The following is a 16,859-nucleotide window of genomic DNA, read 5'->3' on the forward strand; positions in this document are numbered from 1 at the left end:
GCTGTCTCAGTCAGCAATCCCTACCTAATTAATGTGGATGCACTTGCAAATGCTCCTTCGTGCATGCTACATGGGAACCAGTAGCAATAGCAGTAGCGGTCAGGCACAGAGGTGCTGCTCTTATGAGATGCTCCCTCCATGAGTTCTTGTCTCACACTTAGCCTCGCAGAACATTCTGCAGTTGCTGTCTATCCTGTCAGTTATCACACAGGCCCCACCCAACCCACCACCCAAACAAGACACACCAGCACACCCAAACACAACAGCACACTACTTTACAGAAAAAGGTTGTAATGGGGCAGAAAGAGCACCAAGCAAGATTCTGCAGGGAGACAAGAGATGGCTCAAAGTGCTCATGCATAAGGTTACTTAAAATGGCCATATTTCCAGAAACTGTGATTGTTGTTGCCATTTTACTGTGATTATAGGCATTATCAACTCAAATTGCTAATCTCAGTCAACGTTTTGGTTTTCTGGTAAGTGTCCTCAGCCATCTGAGACATGGTATGGGATCAAAGTACTACGCAGGGGTAACATTTGTGTAGCTAACTCCACACTCACTACACAGGTTTGATGCAGATTTTGTAGTTCTGCTCCGCTCATCCACACCAAGCCAGAAGTGGATCAGTTAGACAAAATAGGGTTGGGGGCAAAGAGGGCTCAGGTCTACACTGACCATTATGCTGGGTCTCACACAGTTTTAATGATGTTTCCAGTACTGTACATCTCTTGGGTGACCTTAGACCATGGGATCAAGTGGACCTCATGCAGCACTCAAGAGGTAATCACACAGCTGGGTTGCTAAATCAATTTCCAGGCTTGCTCTCCTCTTTAGGTGCACTTACCAGCACCCCATCTCCACAGTAGGTATACCTTCCTCCTCTAGACAATCAGTTCTCTAAGTGGGACTCTGAGCTTGCACTCCTGAAATTAGCACTCACATGTCTCTTCTTCTGATGCAGTACAGGCCCTACAGTGTTACTCACAGGTCCTCAACCAGAAACCAGTCTTCAGCCACCGAGACCCATGGACTCTTCCATGGTACCTACGCTCAGAAGCAGGATTGCACAATGACCACTCCTCCAGTGGTTAGTCCACAAGCTTACCCAAAGGCACTGCAGTAGTCCCCACTAGGCCTGGTGGAGAATTAGGGGATTCCACTGAAAATCAAAGATATCAGTAACGGTAGTTCTCTTGGCATGTGTCAAAAGGAGAGTGGATGTTTCCTCTGCCCTCTCACCTTGTGCAAAATGATTTAGAGGAAGCTGGGGACCTTAGCCATTAGTGAGACCGAACCCAGTCTAACGCTGCCACCTAACCCTCATACATGCTACATTCACAGGAGTTTCCCTCACTACACTGGGCCAGTCCACTGACTGCTCTATCCCTCTAAAGCATTGTGGAAGATTTTATATAGGATTTGTCAGGTACATTGTCGTTACAGCTCTGCCCTGCTTCTCTCATCGCTCTTGGCCACAGTCTTTCCCCTCAGTCTCTTTAGAGGGGCCAGTTGGTGTAAGATAGGGACTGGATTCTGCTTTGTGCCCTTTGTTAGGGCTCGAGCATCTGCTGGTCTGCACTGTGCGCTCATGGCAGGCTGAGTCAGACAAACTTTTCCTTCACATATATTTGCATATCATTTGTGCTATCCGCAGACTATATAGGGTTAGTCTATACTAGTCACCCGCAGGCAGCTCACCATATAATAATCTATTGTGGGACCTGCAGGTTGCACCCTGTTTAACACATCTTACTGGGCGCATTACACATGCAGTGGTTCAGCCTCCCTCTTGGCGATTCAAACCAGGCAGAGGTTAAAACCCAGAGGTCCAAAATGTGAAATATGCAGGTTTTTCCGGAGTCCAATGCAGTTTCCAACACACATTTCCACATTCCTTATGGAAACGGTGAGTGTGCCAAAAGCTTTGGCTTTGAACGGTAATCTATCAGCCAGAATTTTGCTTGGCTTCTCCATTGCAGTCCAATTGATGGTTCATTGTGGAGATGCCGAGTGTATTAGTATCCGAACATACACAACACAAACATTTTTATCTGAGGTAGTATCGGAAACTTTTTTTCTACTTCTCTTCACCCTTTTAATAACACATCTATATAAAATATATGGGTATATATTTTTATCTTCTGAGTATATTAGGCCCTAGAAATCAAGTGAAACAATCAGAAGTTGGTTTAGACTTTAACCTTAGACCTTACCGTTTGCTGACAATATTAGCTCTCACTAACAGGCAGCACTGCAGTAGATGTTAAAACGCAGCCAGCAGTTTGTCCTGCTACCTCCTTCCAATATTGCAGTACAACACTTCCTGGTGACGAAAAATGAGTTTGGAAAATATGAAATCTTTTAAATTTACATTATCCACTACCACATTTGGGAGAAAATATAGACATTGATAAGCGTCCCCCTTAAGTCTTTGGATAGTGGAAAAAAGGCTTTTAGTGCCACCAGCTTTTATTCGATGCTATTTTTATCAAACAAAATAAACAAATGCCCCTTTGCAGTGTAATGCTGCTGTGCAATTATGTATAATGCCATATCAGAAAACTGGTCTTCACGGAGAGGCATTATTATTAATATCTTCGAATATGAATAGTGTAGTGAAGTAGACATCTCACCTGCATCCACAAAATGTCTTTTGCATTAGAGTTTGATGTGGTATTTTTTCACGAATGGTGGCTTTTTTGTTCTTTCCGTTCACCTCAAATACCTGTCCTCGTCTCGAGGATATGGAATGTGATCTGCTTAGATGTTTACAGTCACCAAGTCCAAAACGCCTCTGCAGCTTCTTTTCAACAACATACTTTGTATTCCAGTATAATGTAAATGTGTGTCAAATGGTTCATCTGTTACTTAGTTATTAATTGTATGCAAATGTGGCAGCAGGAAACAGGTACATTTTTTTTTCTTCTAGTTAAGCTTTTTTGATAATTGCCTGCAGTTTCAAAAACAATAAGCACTAAAAACATGCCGGTTTCATAAAATTCGTCGATGGAAAAGTACATACAAAAGATTATTTGCAAATTTAATTTAGAATACAATCTAATAAAGCACATAACACAGGCATACACCAATATACATTTGTATGCGTTGTGTAACAGATTCAGAAACACGGAGACTCACTGTATTCACTCACTTTTTGGTTGAACTCTCTGCTCACAACGAGGACGTTCATTTATGGATTATAGGTGGGGTGCTGTTCGTATTTTCGAGAAAACTATGGGGCTTATTTACAAGCCCTTTGCCCATCTTAAAAGTGACCCAAGGGGCTTGGAAATAAGCCCCTAAATGTTTGAACCAACAGCAAAGGTGTCCAGCAGACTTGTTCTCCACTCAGAGGTTTAGATGGGTCTAACATGGATGGGGTGTCTGATGAGTGTTGACACTTCACTGCCGCCTATACGTGAATGTAAGCTGAGGGAGCCTTGTGCTTTGACCCTTCCCCTCCATTTAACCCTGAATCAATAAGAGAAGAGTAGATTAGTATCGGCCTGTAGGGTCGGTCAGTGCAGGGGGTGTTCTAGGTAGGGTAGTTCAAGCTGGTCAGAAGCTGGTCACCTGCAGGTCATTTTCAATTCATCATCCATTTTTTTCCCTGCAGTAGCAATCTCATCACTCAGGACACCAAAATGGCGTTGTGCAAATGCCATATCAGTTTGTATTCCTGATTCCAGATGATTGTTCTATAGTTGTAGGATTAAAACAAAGTTCAGCCTCTAAAGTAGGTGCTTTTATCTATAGCTGCGTTGCTCGAAGATGCAAACAAAAACCTTTTATAAAACATTTTGTGCCATTTATTAAAGCAAGAAAACGGTATCTTTGTATTATGGTTTAAAATAAGAATGTTTATTTGAATCAGAATTGCCTACATTGTGACTCTTGATCATATTAAAAAAAGCACTTGTTTATGCAGTTATTGCGGTAAGAATGACAAATTGTTGCCTCGGGAGCTGGTTCACTGCAGGAAGCTTGCTGTGTTGCCCAATTTACTGATTACATAAATTCTTTTAAATTAAGTGATGACATTAAAGACACTATGCCTATATGTGAATCCCAACATTTTAACTGCTGGATTGTTCGGTATTAGAATGTTTTAATATATTTACTGTCTAATTCCTCACACAGATAACATCTAAAAATATCAGCGAGGGTGCTATCAGCAGTGTCGAAAACTGTTTTGTTCCACGGAGATTAATTTGCATTATTAAATGTGCTGAGATTTTATTCTGATGTTTTTAATGGTTTAATTATGGATGTTTATACGATCTTGTAAACTTGCATGAGGGCATCATATGTAATGGCCTTTCCTACTGAAGTCCAAATTTTATTTCTTGTGAATGTGCGCAGTGAGACTGAAAATATTTAATTTTTGTCTTCCTAAGCATTATTATAGGCAATAGTCGTTCTAAACATACTAAGTGGTTGACCATTGTTCTAGGAGTATTTCTTCCCCAGATGCTAACTACCAAGCCTGTCCACCCTGTTAAAATACCTTTGAACTCATCTGCAGATGTGTGTAATCCTCCGAGAATTATACAACTCTGCAATTATTTGTCGAAGCCCACCCTCTCATCTGAAAGCCAGTGCAGTGGAAATCATTCCAAAGTCTCGATCCAGAGACTGAAAAATAGCTTAGCCTAAATAGTTTGCAATAGAAGCCGGGTATCAAATGACATTTGGATGCAGGGCATGTGCAACTGTTTGCAAAAGCAGGAATGCATCCACTTTCTCCTGGAGAAAAGGGGTAGTCTCATGGATAGAGCAACAAGCTACAAACAGAATCTTAAATTTGACTTTTGCTTCTACAGGCAGCCAGTAAAGATTGGCCAGAAAGATGGCATGAGCAAGTCTTTCAGTGAAGGCCACCAAGTGTGCCAACACGTTCTGGAGAGCCTGCAGTCTGCTAAAAAGTTATTCAGGTAGGGATAGCTACAAATGGTTGCCAAACTCAGCCTTGAAAGACAATAGAGGCCACCCTGGTTTTATAATGTTTTATTGTAAGAAAAGGAGGATTTTAAGAAGTATGTTAATGTGAAGGACGTGAGCAAAGGTGACAACATCCACCTTTGGTTCAAGGGTGGACAACTGTCTAGCATAAACCAAGTTTCTTCACTTTTCCTCAGGAGTGGCCCGTGCAGGTGAAAGCAGTGTGGTGTGGGGGAAGGAGGGGAATGCGGGACTCGACAGATGATGACGAGGGAAAATTAAATAAATAATACATTTCCCTCATAGTTGTCTGTTGAGTCCCTCCACCCTGCCCACCTCTCCTATCTGCACGGGCCGCTCCTGCTTTTCCCATGTACAGGATAACGACCCAAGTTGAGTGAATCATGAATATTAGCCCATCAACAGTTTGTGGAACCTATTACTAAAGCTCCCATCCTAACCATGTTGCATTTTAATCTGTTCTACCTCATCCAGACATGATCTAGGCCCACATCCCCTCTGAATCCAAGGAGGATTTAGGTGTCATCAGCAAAGGTATTTTTCCTTACATAGTACTCATTTGCTGCCTTACTCTGTAGGACTTCTTTAGTTTTGGGCATGTTGTGAGTTTTGCATACCTCCACATAGGCAACCATATTTCATCTCTGTTTGTCATAACCTCTTTCAGGTCGAGTGTGCTGTTTTTCGTCCCTATGGTTCTGTGAGTCAGGAATAAACTCAATTTGTCTCTATGCTTACTTTTACTGTATGCTTTTAATTTGGAGATTTTATGTTATCACGGTGGCTTTTAAAAATAATCTTAGATGTATGCAGTAGCCTGTCTTTTGTTTCCTCATAATGTTCTGTCCAGAAAACCTAAAACAAAGACACATACACCACCATACCATTTGCTTGTTTTTTAGATGCCAATGGAAACCAATATGTGAAACTGGATCTTAAAGAAAATGCTTGTTAAAGAAAAGTGTCTTGTCTGAAAATGTTTTGTTTAACACTGTCCTTTTACTGGAGTGTGTACATTATATTTAGGGCTCCCGGTTTTATGGTATTTATTTATTTAACATTTCCGTTTGTGTATATGCATATTTATTTTTGCCTATCTTATTGGTATTTATACATATTTAGTGTGTGTATTGCAAATAAATGAAGTAGTAGAATGATATATTTCCACATTTAATTAGCTGTTAGATGTGCGCTCAAAACATTATACCCACCACTTGTACATATTAATTGTTATACTACAAATATATGTTAACAAAAGCCCATATTTAAGGAAATCTCAATTTGTTTTTTTAACTCCCCATACTGTCTATCTGCTCAGGTTTAGCCTTGAGTTAATGAAGAACAATATGGAGTTTCTCTCACAAGAACCACAATTTTCAGTATTTTTCCGCTTTTTAAAATAGATACAGACAGGAAACACATTGATTTCTGTCTGTATCTGTAAAAATCAGTCAAAACTGGGAGCCTTAATTATAATCCAACCATTATAGGCTCAACCTCTCTCCTTTCTCTGCCAGGAGACCTTCATCTATTTAAGAAGTCTGTGCATTTTTGCTCTCTTCTTTTTAAGTTGACACAGCTTCACTTTCTCCTCTGACCTTAAGCATTTAAGACACTTAAGAATACAAATTGCAGAAGACATTAACCATAAAACTGAGCTGGCCATTTTCCGGGGGTTCCTCTGGGAAACACAACAGTCCAATATAAATAATGCATAGGAATCCTAGATCGTTCTTAGGAAATTGAACATTTCCCCACAGTAAAAGCATCATAAAACACCATTGTATGCTTTCAATTGGTAATGTAAAGAATTGTACATAGAGACACGTGGTTTCAGGGAAGCATTTGACATAGGTCAAAAGCAACATACCTGCAACTGCTAACACATTGTTTGTCATGATCAAGGAGTGAAATGAGCGCTTGCAATGGGGTGTAAATTGTACAGAAAAGCATTGACAGAAGGAAGTGACAACAGTAATCTATAAACTATAAAGGGAATTCTCAAGGAGGAGAGCCAAGTGAAACGTTGCTTCAAAAATGTCATTAAAAAAAAATTGAAGTGAATTTTTTTCAATTTTGCCTTTTGAGCGCATGCGACAAATTTTACTTTGGTTGCCGTTATATGAAAAAGTTTTACTTTCAACCAACCAATTTAAATTCTTTCTGTTAAATTTATCCCTAAGAAATCTAAATGATTAACATTGCTGTGAGAAACCCTCCTAATCAAAAATGCTCACCTTTCACTCATCCAAAACGGATCTCCATTACCATAGATTCAGCTTTGCTATCGGTACAGTGGAATTGTCTTTGATCAGTATTTTTCAGCTGTTTTTCATTGTTTATATGTGGCCGTAAGCGGTCCTAACCGCAGAGTATGGCTTTGATGTTTATATTTATGCTCATGAGGCACAGGTTGTGGTACATCCTAAAGATGAAACTGGAAAGCTGGCAGTGGCGGCTCCTCCACTAAGGCGGAGGAGCATTGCCCCACTGCGCAAAAAGGAAAAATAAAATGACAATAATGTACCGTTATTGTCATTTTATTTTTCTATTGCATGCAGTCAGCGGACTGTATGCAGTGTCCTGGGCGGGCCGTGGCGGGGCTGACCAGATCAGGGAGGAGTGGTTTGCACTCCCAAAGTGCGCTTGAATTGTTTGGCTGGCCCTTTTGGGCAGACAAAACAGTTCATGCACACTCAGTTTATGTGCTCTTTGCATGTTCCTACCAGGCTACTCTACACAACCTGGTGAGGTACATACACAGGCTCCCTGTTCCAGTCTGAGCGCTGATCTATGGCACTCAGACCAATCACAACTCTGTATTGCAGCGTTGTGATTGGCTATGGGGAGCCTGTGTGCCAGGTGCTTCCTGCTGCTGCCGGACTGCAGAAAGGAAGAAGGATGAGGAGGCAGGGGAGGCAGCAGCCAGTGGGCCATTCCAAGGTAAGTGTTTTTCTTTTTAATTAACCCACCACCACCGTCCAGTAGCAGCCACTTCTGAAAGCTGGCTTAGTTAAGATTCAAGAAGTGAAAGCTGACAATTTCCACTTAAATGGTCAAAGTCTGTTTAAACTTAATTTTACTAAAAATAAGGTTGTGATAACCAGCATATCCTCAAACTTCTGTCAAATCTAATTGGTCCTTGTTTTACATCTGTACTGGAAATGCAAATTATTTGGTTTGTTAATTGAGGGGTCGAGTAAGACCTCAAATAGAGACAGTGGCAACAATATTTTAAACTACCTCAATATCGTGGACACTGGTCCCATATTTACTATACCACTATGTGGTTAACTATTGAACAAATCTGGGACTTCACATCAGGACTACTATAAATGTGTGCATTTGGCAATTCCCAAAATGAATGTTTCGAGACTGCAGATAAAATTGCACAAGGAATTCCGTAGCCTGCTAAGGCTTGATGTTTGACTATGGTGCCGCAAAATATATATATGACATTGACCCACATTGCTTGAGAAAAGTTTAAGAAAAATCCTCTTTATGTAGGGTCACCTTAATTTTTTGGACTAATGTTGATGTGTTTTTTTTTCCCACTCTACGCAATGAGGCACTGCTAGCCAGGCCCAAGTGCTCTGACCCCTAAAGCATGTTGACATTGACTACATTCCTGCTTGGCTTATTAAACTTACATAGAAGTCCATAGTATATGGTCCGAAGTGTACCAAGGGCCTGTGAGTTCATTGCTACAAGTGGAATGTAGCACATATTGTGCCACAACTGAATTGGCAATGCAAAGTTGGTCTCTAGACCTGCCCCTGCAGGCTGAACGTGCAGTTTTAAAATTGCCAATTCGACGTGGTAAAATAAACCTTATGCCATGCCTAAACTTTCCTGTCAGTGTTCAGTGTAACATTACTGTTGATTGTTCACCTGTAATGAGATGTGGTTTGCTCTGGCACAGTAGACAAAGAACTTGGATGTAGGGAGATGTTTTGATGGGCACCTCTGGGTGGGCACAGGGAGCTCTGTTCTAGGGAAAAAGATTCTTACATTTTGTTTTTTGGTAGAAAAATAAACTGTGGGCTGGTTTACGGTAAAACCCATAGAAAGGGTTGCAAAAGTCTGTAGCAGTGAACCTAAAAGTAGTTAGACCTGTTATCGCTAGTGTAGTCTTGCCCCAGACTTTTTTCCCTTTTACCTCCTGTTTGGGCTAATCTTTTTGTCAGCTTTAGGACTCTAAGCACTTTACCACTGCTAACCAATGCTAAACTGCTTGTGCTTCTCTCCTGAATAGGATGACTTTGGTATATGCCTGATTGGCATATTTGATGTGCTGATGAGTCCCTTGTAAAGTGGTATACCATATACCCAGGGCCTAAAACGTCTCGACAAACCTTGTACTCCCCTTTTCTTAACTATACATCACTCCTAAGATAGGCCCTAAGTAACCCCAAGGGCATGGTGCCATGTAAGTGAAAGGTAGGGCATGTGTGTTTAACCTTTACATGTCCTGGTAGTGACAAACCCCAAATCCTAATTCACTATTTTGAGGCCCCCTTATAGGCTAGCATTGGGAATTCCTTAATACACTTTTAAGCTGTAATTCCTGATCAGAGGGAAGGAGCTTTTTCATGTTTCATATCTTTGGATTCTTAATGATAAATCCTTTTTGCCGGTAAAGTTGGATTTAACATTACTGTTTTAGAAATGGCAATTTTAGAAAGAGGACATTCCTCTACCCCTACTGCTCTGTGTACCTGCCAGCCTGTCTCCAATGGACATCTGCGGTGGGTGGCGGCTACACTTTGTGCATACCCTCTAGACAACCACAACAAAAGAAGGATAAGTGTGTCTGAGAGTACCCATCTACATACATCTGCAGTCTGCTGGCCTTGCCTGGACAGGATGGAAGGGAGCGGTTAATACTTCACTTGAATAGGCTGTGTCCTGACCCCACATAAAGGACTGATTACCCCCCACAGATAGCCTGTCAGACAGACTGGATTAAAAAGTATATGTATGCACTTCAGAGAGCTGCTTTGAAGTCACCCCTTCATCAAAGGCACTTTTGGCTATAGGTACTGGGTCTCTGACCCTCTAAAACCAGACACTACTGTGTTTGTAACTGAAGCTCTGCCAGAAAAACTGCTGTTCTGCTTAAAGGACTCAACTGGACTGCTGATCTGGAAGGCCTGTTTTTCTGTTTGTAGCCCTACTTCCTGCTGCTCTCTGACTCTACTGAAGGAGAGCTGCTGGACTCTGCCTTCCCTCCAAGTGATCTCAAAGGGTTTGTTGGCTTGCCTCCTGTTGCTTGAGACACAGGGATTCCAAAGCACAGGTTATCCTATAGTGTGTTTCTAGCTTAACCCGATTAGAGTAGTGGGTCCTGCCTGGCCTGGGTACATACCTCACTCAACTAGGAATCCCATTTCTAACAGTCAATCAATATCTACTTCATTCGATTTTATAAAATAAAATCACACAAGTAACATGTAATAAAAAAGTCCATCATGATTGTACACAATAGCAATATGATAAAATGATATAATATAACTAATATAGAGGGCGTCAAAAGCCAGTTAATCCAAAATTCATTCTTTAACGTGGTGAAATATAAACCTCTATAAGAAACGTTGACACATTAAAACAAGCTTTAAATGTAGCAAAAACTTGTAGATATAGAAAGGTAGGTCTGGCCTGATATAAGTCCAAAGTTTAAAAAAAGAGGTTTTACAAACTTATGCTATAGACATTGTAAAGAGGGCATATCAGTGCAACTGATAAAGTATTGCATTTAGAGAACATATCACACCTACATGTTGGTGGTTAGGAATACTTAAACCTGGTGTCCTAGGGACAGATCAACTGATGGAACAAACCCAACATAAAATAGTCAGCAAACAACAGTGGTAAATAGGCATTTCAAGGAAAAGTTATGGCTCTGTCCTGGGAACTGTTTTTACCATTCCATATTTTCAAAATTATGGCTTAACCAGAGGTGCGGCTGCCCTCTCAACTGCCACTCTATGAAAAAATGCCTCTCTTAACCAAACATCGTCTTGTTTGATAATTCCCTGTGGGTTTGAAAATAGCTCTGGTCTCCCAAGGGCTTTAACATTCTTGTTAAAATAGACTAGACAGGAAATATTGAACATAATATCCAACTGCATGCAATCATAGATGACTGATCTGTTAAGAGTTAATTCTTCCTTCAGCCAACTGCACACTACAAAAAAGAGGTCATAGCTCGATGCAATCTACAATGTATCTCATCACTAGCTCTTCATACAGTGTCACAGTGGGGGATACATTGCCCAACCCCAAGGAGACCTCTAAAAATGTATTATCTGACACCCAAATTGAGTCTGAATTCATGTCACCCCTGGAAAAATTTAATTAATTGGTTAGGGAGTAACCAGGAGTTTCCCCCACCCACAGGCTGGCACTGGGCACGAATGTGGCAACTCGAGTACCCTCTTTGAAACACAGCTGGACCTGTGGAAGACAGAAGAAGGACTGGACCTGCTGTTTTGGCCTGTGAGGTGAACTCTAAGGTCCGGAAATCTTCCCACTTGTACCCAGGACAAAGAAGTGGACTCCAGGGGTTAGTTGGCTGACTTCCTGTTAATCTAAAGGGACACAAAAGGTGCAAGAAATCCATGTTATTCAAGATCACAGCACACCAGTTTCCACTGGACCTGATCGCCCCCTTTTCATCCCCCAAAGTGCTGTTCCTGAGGTCCTGGAACCTTTGGCTGTTTTTAGAGATTCTAAGTGTCAGCATTCTGGGAATCGTCAGGAGACGGGCACCGCCATTGAGCTGAAAATATAGAATTGCCAGTCAGATCCAATTTGCTGAAGACATTCTGACTTTCAGAAGGGTTTATAAGACTGAATGTAGCAGGTTACACCAAGAGCAATGCCGAGCCGAAGCTGATCAACGTCAATACCTTCCTGGACATGGGCACCAGACTTCATCCATCTCAAGCTTTTCTGCCTTCATCGAAGACTACACCAGAACCCCACTACTCAGCAACCCACCATCATAGAATCCCAACTCAGATTAAACTTGTAGCTGGTCCCTGATTCCACATCAACAACCACGTTTCTCAAGACAAATTCCTATGCCCAAACTCAACTCTTTGGCTGGGACCCACCCGGCCCTCCTATCCTACTCCATTGTGGTTAGCCTTAAACATTACCTTTGGTCCGGTCTAGCACAGCTAGCCGTCTGTACTGGTACTTTAAATTTCATATCACATATTCCCCTCATTCGATTTTTGTTGTTTTTGCGTCATTTTGAGTCAACCATTCTCTATTTTTATAAATGGTAGTGTGGCTTTTATTGTGCTATTTCCAACTTTTTAACAAATTTGGTACTTCTAAATGTTTTACACATTTTCTTATGTTGAAGTTGCCTGCTCTGTTCCATAGTACAGCCATTGAGCTCAAGTTTAAATTCCTGAAACCAATACTGGACCTGACCAGAATAGTGACATTATTGCTTGTTGCGGACTGCCATCTATCCCAAGTTCCCAACTAATAATCCCTTTAGTCACAAAAAGCCGGACCCACTAAAAACATCCTACAGAACCCTGTTGGTCTTCATCTTGTTATCAGAGAGTGGCCTTCGGGTTTAATGTGCTTATATAATCAGTGTCGCATTTAGCAGCCTGGAGGATGCACTGCACCTGACTATGCTTGGAATTGGACTACTATATAAAATTCATGAAAAATATTCCACTTTAATGCTTCCTAGTGATGAGATGCAATTAAGTGAATTCATGTTTTATAAAAAATGAATTCACATAACATAGCAAACCCACTGCTAGCAGATTTTTTCAACAAGACCCGACATTTTCAAAAGGACAATAAAAGGAAAGAACATCAAGAGATAGAAGGAGAAAGAAAGGAGGAAACAATGGAGTAATGGAAGAGTGGGAGAAGGATAGCCTGACAGGAGGACAACAATACTAAAATAGAAAGGATGGAAGGAAGAAATGAGAGCAAAAGCGAGATCATATTAAACGTTCGCGGTCTTTTTCCTTTTTAGCTCCTTTGCCCTTCGCCAACTAATGTAAAACGCCATTGCCGCCCAGGTCAAAATCTTGACAGGTACTGAATTACTCAGTGATTTGCTCATGGTAGCTGAGCATTTTCCAATTAAGCTGATTGTATGAGATAATTGCAGGCTGGTAACAAGTGTAAATTTCTACCATTAATACTATTGGAGATTTAATAAATATGTCAAATGAGTTCGAGATTCGAGTCTATACCTTACACATGCTTTTCTGCTGTCACAGTGTATTAATTAAGATTGTTGAAATTTAGCACATTATAGAACCCGTCAAGTGTGGCAGATTGTTGAACAACCAGAGACAGATATGGCAAAAGCATGCAATACAAAAGGAGGCAGTCAAGAAAGCAAACAACATATGAAAAACCATAATGACAATGATGCAGCACAAGTGGGGCGCCTCATTAACAAAGATTTACACCAAGCTAAAAGTGTACAATTCCAACTTTATGTAACTCTCAAATATTGTTAGAAATATGCATAGAAAACTGTACTAGGTGCATATTTCCATGTGTAGCCCTTGCAAGGACATGTGACATTCCCTGGAGGAGCTTGTTCCCACTGTGTGGCGTCCTCAGTAGTGGGGAACTCCACACAGGGGAGCACGATCACCGGATAAAATGCATATTTCTTTTCATCGTCGGGGAAAACAATTTGCCCCTAGGAGAAAACCCTTCCACTACACCACAGCAATTCTGGGGGTAATCTGTTCTCCGTTCTACCATGGAAGGTGAGTTACAGTAAATTTCAAAGAGTAGTTTGGACATGCTAACAGCCAGCCATGTTTGCGGGCATTCACAAACAGACAAGGCAAAACAGGCATTAAAATGCTCATCTGCCACCTCTTGAGTGGCAACTCTTTAAAGAAATCTACTCACATGTAAAAAGGCTTATGCCTGCTAGGAATCCCCATTGAATTTCTGACAGGCGTAAGTAAGGTGCATTTGGTCATAACCATGCATGTCCAATTGAATTTACCTTGAGCATCAATGTGAACATAATCAGTAAGCACATAAGTAGAAGTCCAGTATATGTACTCAGCTGAGATCTTTAATAACACACATAAATAGAATTGCTTCTTGTAATCGGCTTCAAATTAACACTGTGGACTGGAATAAACAAGAAAGGGCGAGCATGACTGCAATAGAACAGGCATTGTGCATGTATCCCTGAACTGCTACAGACCGCTCAAAGCCTTATCTATCAGTTGAAGTCTATTGTATCACCAAAACTGGGAACTTCAAGTTCCATGCTGTGTCCACCTTCCTTGGTTTCCTGGTACACTACAACAGCTGGCCTATGAAGTGCCCACCAACTCCGTGGTCAACACTTGGATTTCTACTATTAGCATAAAATCACAGAAGACCGAGGCACTGGCTTGCCCATGGTGTTGCTTGTGCTTAAAAAAATAGGGAGTTCAATTTGATTTGCCATATGAGAAGATGTTTGACATTTGGATGATGTGACAGGGCATAGAATTTCACAGGTGATATGGCAAACCCCTTGGCTGATAAATAAATAAAGATTTTTGTCACTTGACCACAGCTACAAGGAGGCATATTTGTTCCAATGAAGAGATTGTGAAGGTGAACTAACATAGCCTCTTTTGTTATATGAACTCAATTTAAGCAAAGTCAAAATTTTCAGTCCTATCTAGTTAAGCGAGACTGCCTATGAATGTCCTAAAATAAGGCAATAAAGGTGTCCAAGCAGAGAACTGATTTAAATTGGGGTCTGTTGCTGAGAAAAAGGATACCAATGTCCAGAGGGAAAGGAGGTTTAACACAATTGTTCTCATAATGTTATTGAATTGGTCTTTCATTGGAAAAATATTGACTAGGAGAAGAGTTGACTTTATATTGCCAAGTTGTGTCTGGAAATCCTTTAGTTGTGGCTGACTCCACTAAAAAATAGATGAACTTCCATAGTGGTAGCAAGTGGTAGCATTAAAAATAAGGCAGAAATCCCATTGGTGTGCTTGTGTAAAACTGTGGAACCAGCAGCCTCCACAATTGGAACATTTTGCAAGCTTTTAACAATTTTCATCTAGATTTTGTCAGTCCCTGCTGAATTTGCCATCTAAATAGCAGATTGGATAATTTGTGGTTTGTGTAGTGTGGTAGATTTCATTAATTGATATAGAATACATTGCATATATTTCATAGTGTAGAAAGTCTTTATTTTTTTATTTTTTTATTGACCTCACCACCACACCCTCTTGACCAAGTCACCAATAATAGCAATGCAACCATTTCCACCTTTCCAGGGCAGAGAGATATTCCTTTTGCCTGGGGTCTTAGGATGTTGCTCTAAACCATGCGTGAAGACCTCATTAGATGTTCTTAATCATAGGACCCATCCACGTCTAACTTTCAACCATTCAATCACGGGGAGCCATAAATCAGGTTTACGCCTATGATTTTGATTCCTTAAATCCATCGAGCAAACCATTTGTACTTGTACTGTCCGACTCTCCATCTCTGAGGGGTGTCAGTGTCAATCCATTTTTTGCAATTGATATGCCTCGAATTTGCCTTCCAGTTAATGGGCTCCTCTTCTGTCTCCAGCAATACTCCAAACAAAACCAAACCAAATGAGAGCTTACTTCCTTTAATTTCTTAATTAGCTATTTCTGACATTGCTGAACTTACATTCCCCCAGATTACTTTCAAGCTGGCCATTCCAGAAACATGTGCATGTCAACTGCTCTGGAATAATTGCACGTCTTACAATACATCTCAGTAATACCAGGTATCTTCTAAAGCTTATACAGGGTCCATTATGCCCTGGCCATTGTCAACAAATAATTTATTTTCAGCGAAGGGGAACTGACAATAATGTATAAAGTGCAGAGGGATACTTGACATAATGTCCCCATAATGTCCCCAGCTGGTCACACAACAGGCATACGTCCCATATTTTGTGAAGTGGAGTTAACTCTTCATCTCCAGCCTGAAACAGTAGCTCGTACCATTTCCGAATTCTTTTTGGAGCATTGGGAGCTGCAGAGAAGCCTCCACCTACCCTGGAGCTTTCAGCTTATCTTTGTGTGCCACTACCCATGATGATACTTGTAAGTATTCAAATATGGACAAATGAGCCCCCATCTTTATATTCGGCTCCATCCAGGATTTTACGATGTAAACCATCCAACTAGTTACCCATTTGTTTATTCCTGCAACCTGCAATGGAGCACATAAGCTATCTTGTAAGCATTTCGAGGTGATCGGCAAATCCCATATCGGTTAATTAGCAGAGAAATATGGTATTGACCAAACTCTCTGAGGGCTAGCCGAGAGGGTAATGGATAACGCTAACACGTTCAGCCTCCCCTTTATTAAAATATTTAGGATCCCAAAACATATACAGAAGGCTTTCTTCATTAGCCTGAGATCCTAGCATAACCCGAAACCTCATATCAATATGCCCATTGCTGGAATCTGCCATTGTATTCAAGGAACCGTGAAATGCTTAAATTAGAATATCATATAGTGGAGATGGATATTTGGCATGTGTAAGCTTCCCCATACTAAACTTCTGCCTTACCTTTTCCATGATGTTCTGGCCCCTCTCAATGCTCAGATAAAAGTATTGATATTTCTCTTTTGAAAAATAACCTCTATAGAAATGCTAACGGGATACAATTAAATAGAAAAGTGAGCTTAGGAAGATTGCACGTTTTAACTAGGGTAACTCTGCCACATATCATCAAAATAAATTTGGCCTCCTTCTAAGAGTTTTATTTATCGCAGCTGAGGCTTTGCTCAGAATAAAATATGCAACTGAATTAAGTTTTTGATCAACCAAAAAGATTAAATAGAGCAGTTTCTCTTTAACAAAATTATTTTCTGTACCTGA

The 16,859-nt window shown here is 40.7% G+C and overlaps 1 protein-coding gene across 2 annotated transcripts in view; it reads left to right on the forward strand.

Moving 5' to 3' along the window:
- Window positions 1-16,859, forward strand: part of SGCZ (sarcoglycan zeta) — a 4,297,431-nt gene that overhangs the window by 429,563 nt on the left and 3,851,009 nt on the right. The window contains exon 1 of one of the 2 annotated variants that reach the window (XM_085642033.1): window positions 4,821-4,935. The exons of the other annotated variant lie outside the window; for it this stretch is intronic. The gene's annotated coding sequence lies outside the window, so the exon portion shown is untranslated. Of the gene's footprint in view, window positions 1-4,820; window positions 4,936-16,859 lie in introns of those variants that run through there. 2 annotated transcript variants of the gene reach the window in all.

This window comes from Triturus cristatus, chromosome 2_2, assembly GCF_964204655.1.
Source record: "Triturus cristatus chromosome 2_2, aTriCri1.1, whole genome shotgun sequence".
NCBI classification, from domain to species: Eukaryota; Metazoa; Chordata; class Amphibia; order Caudata; family Salamandridae; genus Triturus; species Triturus cristatus.